Source organism: Elephantulus edwardii, unplaced genomic scaffold (genome assembly GCF_000299155.1).
Source record: "Elephantulus edwardii isolate Elephantulus edwardi_28Jun2011 unplaced genomic scaffold, EleEdw1.0 scaffold00034, whole genome shotgun sequence".
Lineage (NCBI taxonomy): Eukaryota > Metazoa > Chordata > Mammalia > Macroscelidea > Macroscelididae > Elephantulus > Elephantulus edwardii.
The window spans coordinates 6007710-6013574 of record NW_006399784.1 but is presented as its reverse complement, the minus strand read 5'-3'; positions in this window follow the sequence as shown (position 1 = coordinate 6013574).

Here is a 5865-nt window from a genome sequence, read left to right as displayed (position 1 = left end):
TTTTGCTATTTCCTTCAAAGCAGCTTGAACTTCTTCCTTCATCACCATAGGCTGTTGCTCATACGTTATTTCGTTAATTTTTTCTGTATCTGCCAATTCCTTTCAATACAATGACACAGTATATTCCTTCCATCTTCTTTTAATACTTCCTGGATCATTTAATATTCTGCCTAAAGCATGGGCTTTTTATTTGCTTTCTACTCTGGGGCAGGGAGGAGCTGTGCTATTCTTACTCCCTCTGGTCTTTTCAAAGAGATGCTCATGGCTCTGTGTCCCCATGTGTTGTTTTCCCCTTCTTTATAAAAGGTGACGTAGTAGATAATGTGTTGAGTGTATTATTAAAAAGCTATTATTTGAATCCACCAATTCTTTAGCAGGAGAAAGAGTGACAATCTCTTCCAGTAAAGATTAACTGTCTGGAAGACCTGATGGAGTGCCAATATTGACTCACTGGCAGTGGGTTTTGGGGTTAATACTAGGCAGAAATATAAATGAATTAATTTCTACTATGAATAAAAACATAATGTCACCTTAACAATCTAAAGTTGAACTCAAAGAACCTATGTAAGAAAAATAAAGCTTACTTCTATTTACATAAGCTTAGAAGCTTATGGAGTTAACAATTAATTACTTAAGAACAGAAAATGGAAAAAAAAAGAACACAAAATGAATAATAAAACGTCCCCTCCCCCTCCATTCCACCCTAGAACAAAGGTCTGTGCGTGTGTGTGTGGGGGAAACTAAAAATTTTCATCTGAAGGAGAAGGGTTCAAAAAACCTGAACTGGGAAACAAAGAAAATATCAAAAGTAGTAAGAAGGCTTTTTTTCCCTTTAAATTGGGTAATTTGTATATAAGAATTTATTTATCATGTTCCTTTCTATGTTATAATTTCATGGAGAAATATTAATGATGGAAAATAATTATAAACTAACTTTTCCAAGGGACTGAAAAAAAATTTAAAATGCACTAATTAAAGAGCTTACCAATGAAGACCAAACACTATATCCTTCAGAATGTATCACCATTTCAGAAAGCATTTCACAACAGCATGAAGAACGTAAAATTCTTCACAACTGAACCAATATGCAACATCAAGATAAACAGCAAAAATATTGTCAAAGATTTCATTTTACTATGCTCAACAATGAACATCTTTGCATGCCATGGTCAAGAAAGGAAATGCATTGTATTAGCCAACTCTACTAAAAGTCTCTTTTAAAAATATTCCTTTACCAAGTTATGATATTTTCAATTGCCTCATACGCATATATATTTAACAACATAGAGAAAGACCAGTTAGCCTAGTGAACAGAAAGTGATGCTATCAAGCCAAAGGTGGGTGACTATGTGGCCCTCAGGCCTGTTTTAAATTGTTGTTGGTCAAAGAGTCTTCTAGATCGTATAGTCCTGGTGTGTCCACTTGCCATACAGAGGTAACCTGTGGTCGCTGTGATGCTGAACACTGTGACAATGATGTATCAAATGCACTTATGGTTACCCATGGTGGACAGTGTTTGGTGGAGCTCCCTGATTAAAACAAACTTGGAAGCAATAGTGTGGAGGATTTTCACAGGGTCACTATGAGTTGTCTATGACTCTACAGCACTTAACAACAACAACAACAACATATACATATGAAAACTGGACAATGAATAAGAGGCTCAAGAAGAATTGGTACCTTTTAATTGTGAAACTGGCAAAGAACATTGAATATAGAATTAACTGTAAGAAGAATAAATAAAGTAGAACTTTCTCTAAAAAAAGAGGAAGGGGAGATTTAGCCTCATGCACTTAAGATGTGTTATCAAATCAGACTAATCCTTGAGAAGGCTATCACAGCTGGTAAAATAAAAGGCCATTCCAAAAGAGGAAAACCTTCAACAAGATGGATTGAAACAGTGATTAAAACAATTTGTGATACATAGTGATAACTGTGAGGATAATGTAGGAGTGGGCAATGATTCATTACATCATATTATTTCACGTATTTGAGTCAGAATGGATTCAACTACACCTCACAACAATATTCTTCTTTTTGTTGATATGTGCTGTTGAGTCACTTGCAACTCATAGTGACCCTATGTACAGCCCTAAATCCTTCTCTGTCCTGTGCCAATCTTATTTCCTCTGACTCACCTACCCCAGTACCCCAGTCACTGAATCAATCAATCTCATCAAGAATCGTCCTCTCTTGCATTGTCCCTCCAATCTCCAAGTATATTGTCACTCTCCAAGGACTGGTCTCTCCTTGCAACATGTCCAAAGTATGTCAGATGAAGCCTCAGAATCCTTGCCTCCAAGGAGCAGCCTGGTCTCATCCTCTTTAGGATGAACCTGTTTGCTCTTCTAGCAGTGTATAATATAGCCAATACTCTTCTCAAGTACCACATCTCAAAGGCATCAATTATCCTTCTATCACCCTTAGTCACTGTCCAGCTTTCTGAAGCATAGCCAGTAATTGCAAAGACTATTGCAAAGATCAGGCACACCTGAGTCTCCAGAATGATATTGTTGCTCTTCAGTACTTTGAAGAAGTCTCTGAAAGCAGACTATCTCCTTGACCTTCTGCAGCAAGTGCTTAAGATCCTCCTCAGTTTCAGCAAGCAGGATTGTGTCATCGGCATATTGCCGATTGTTCAAGAGTATTTCTCCAATGTTGATGTCACATTTCTCCTTATAGAGTCCAGTCTCTTGGATAATCTGTTTTGCATATAGACTGAAAATGTATGGAGACAAAATACATCCCTGGCATACATTCTTCCCGATTTTGAACCATGAAGTTTCTGAAGATTATCCACAATATACTGGAACAAGTACATTGACAGAGAACTACCAGAAATACAAGTTTGGTTTAGAAGCGGTTGTGGCACTAGAGACATTATTGCCAATGTCAGATGTATCTTGGCAGAAAGCAAGGAATGTCTATCTGTGTTTCAATGACTATGCAAAGACATTTGACTGTGTGGATCACAACAAATTATTGCTAACCTTGAGAAAAATGGGAATCCTAGAGTACTTGCTTGTATTATGTAAACCCTATACTTGGACCAGAAATCAGTCCTCAGAACACAGCAAGGGAACACTGCATTGTTCAAAATAATAAAACAAAAACAAAAACAAAAACAAAAGTGTGTCAGGCATGCATCCTGTCTCCATACCTTTTCAATCTATATGCAGAACAGATCATTTGGGAACTGGGCTCTATGAAGAGGAATGTGGTATCAGGATTGGGGGAAGACTCATCAACAACCTGTACTGTGCAGATGGCACAACCTTGCTTGTGTCAAGGATTGTAGTCTTCAATATGGATTGAAGCTCAATATCAAGACAAATATTCTCACTACAGTGCCAACTGGCAGCACCATGATAAAGGGAGAAGATACTGAGGTTGTTAACAGTTATAGCTTGCTTGGCTCAACAATCAACACTCTTGGTACCAGCAGTCAGGAAATCAAAAGACTAATTACATTGAGAAAATCTGCTGTCAGGGACCTCTCCAGAATACTGAAGAACAATGATGTCAACTTAGAGACTCAGGTGATCCAAATCCAGGCCATGGTCTTCGCAATTACTTACCATACATCAGAGAGCTGGACAATGAATAAAACATACAGAAGAAGAATTGATGCCTTTGAGTTGTGGTGCTGCTGGAGAAGAGTCTTGAACAAATAAGCCTTTCTTTAAGAAGATGAAACCAAGTTTCTCCTTAGAGGCTAAGATTTCTTTTTCCTCTCCCACCCCCCATTTTATTTATAAAACTCAAATACAAATTCAGACAAATTCTTTCAATTTTCCTCACCCTCCCATCAAATTGTACAACCTAATGATTAATCTCCCTTTGCCCCTGAGCATCCACATCCCTCGGCTTCCAACCTCTCTCACCTCTCCTGGATCCTTATACTCATTCTACAATAAAGATTTAATACACTATTTATCCTTGTGGAACTGAGTGAGTTCACTCAGCATAATGCTTTCCAGTCCGTCCAAATTTAGGTAACAATTTACAAAGTTATTGCTCCCGTGTGCTGCATAGTATTCCACTATGTGAATGTATCATAATTTCTCAACCCATTCATTTGTCATTGGACATTTGGGCTGTTTCCATGTTCTTCCAATGGTGAATAATGCTGCTATGAACATTGGTGTATAAATCTCAGTTGTGCCTAAGTTCTCATATTCCAAGTAGTGGAATAGCAGGGCCATATGGAATTTTTATGTCTGGCTTTTTGAGGAAGTACCAAACTTCCTTCCTGAATGGTTGCACAATTTTATAATTCCACTAACAATGTATAAGTGTTCAACATGGTACTGGTACAATGACAGGTACATAGACCAATGGAACAGAATTGAGAACCCAGAAATAGACCCAGCTATCTATTAACAAACTGCGTTATGCAGATGACACAACCTTGCTTGCTGAAACTGAGGAAGACCTCATGCACTTGGTGCGGAGGGTCAAGGACTGCAGCCTTCAGTATGAATTGAGGGTAAATATCAAGACAAATATTCTCACCACTGGACCAGCTGGCAGCATCAGGATGGAAGGTGAAGAAATTGAGATTTTTCACAGCTTCAGTTTGCTCGGCTCCACTGTCAACACTCTTGGCACCAGCAGCCAGGAAATAAAAAAAACAAACAAAAAACATATTGCAATGGGAAAGTCTGCTGTTAGGGACCTCTCTAAAATACTTAAGAGCAACGGTGTGTCTCTGGAGACTAAGGTGCATCTGATACAGGTCATGGTCTTTGCAATCACTTGTTATGCATCAGAGAGTTGGACAATGGCTGGGGAGGATAGAAGGAGAACTGATGCCTTTGAGCTGTGGTGCTGGAGAAGAGTATTGAATGTACCATGGACTGCCAAGAAAACAAAGTCATCCTGGAGAGGGTTAAACCAGGCTATTTCTTGGAGGCAAGGATTCTGGGGCTTCGTCTGACACACTTTGGACATGTTGTAAGGAGGGACAGGTCCTTGGAAAGGGACATCATGCTTGGGAGGGTGGAGGGATGGCACAGGAGGGGAAGACCCTCTGTGAGGTGGATTGATTCAGTGACTGGGGTAATCGGGATGGGTGTGTCAGAGGCAGTGCGATTGGCACAGGATAGACCAGGGTTTAGGGCTGTTGTACATAGGGTCGCTATGAGTTGCAAATGACTCAATGGCACATAACAACAACAATCTATGGTCAACTAATATTTGACAAGGAAATCAAAGCTATCAAATGGGGAATTGATATTCTCTTCAGCAAGTGGGGCTGGCAAAATGACTTCCTCCTGCAAAAAGCTGAACCAGGATCCATATCTCACACAATACACAAAAATCAACTCGATGTATCAGAAACCTGAGAGTAAAGCCCAAAACCATCATACAAACTAGAGCTTAGCAGCTCTAGTTCAAGGTGTAAAGAGACTGCCAAATACAACCAGAAATGCACAATCAAAAGAGCATTCAATTGGTGCATGGGACCTTCTAAAGATGAAATCTCTGTGCACATCAAAAACTTTTCCAGCAGGGTGAAAAGAAAACTTACTGACTGTGAGCTAGCATTTGGTAATACTATCTTAGACAAGAGTCTTATAACAAATATTTACATAATACTCCTTGGCGTTCAGAAGAAAAAGACTGATAAGCCAATTACAAAATGGGCAAAAGACATGGAAAAAATTTTCACAGAGGAAGATATTCGAATGGCAAACAGATACATGAAGAAATGCTCCAAATCACTGGTGATAAGAGAGGTGCAAATCAAAACCACAATTAGGTACCATCTCACTCCAGGCACAGTGGCAAAGTTTACCAGGAGGCTAGGATTTTGAATCTCCAGAAGAGACCAATCCATGGAGAAGGACATTATGCTCGGAA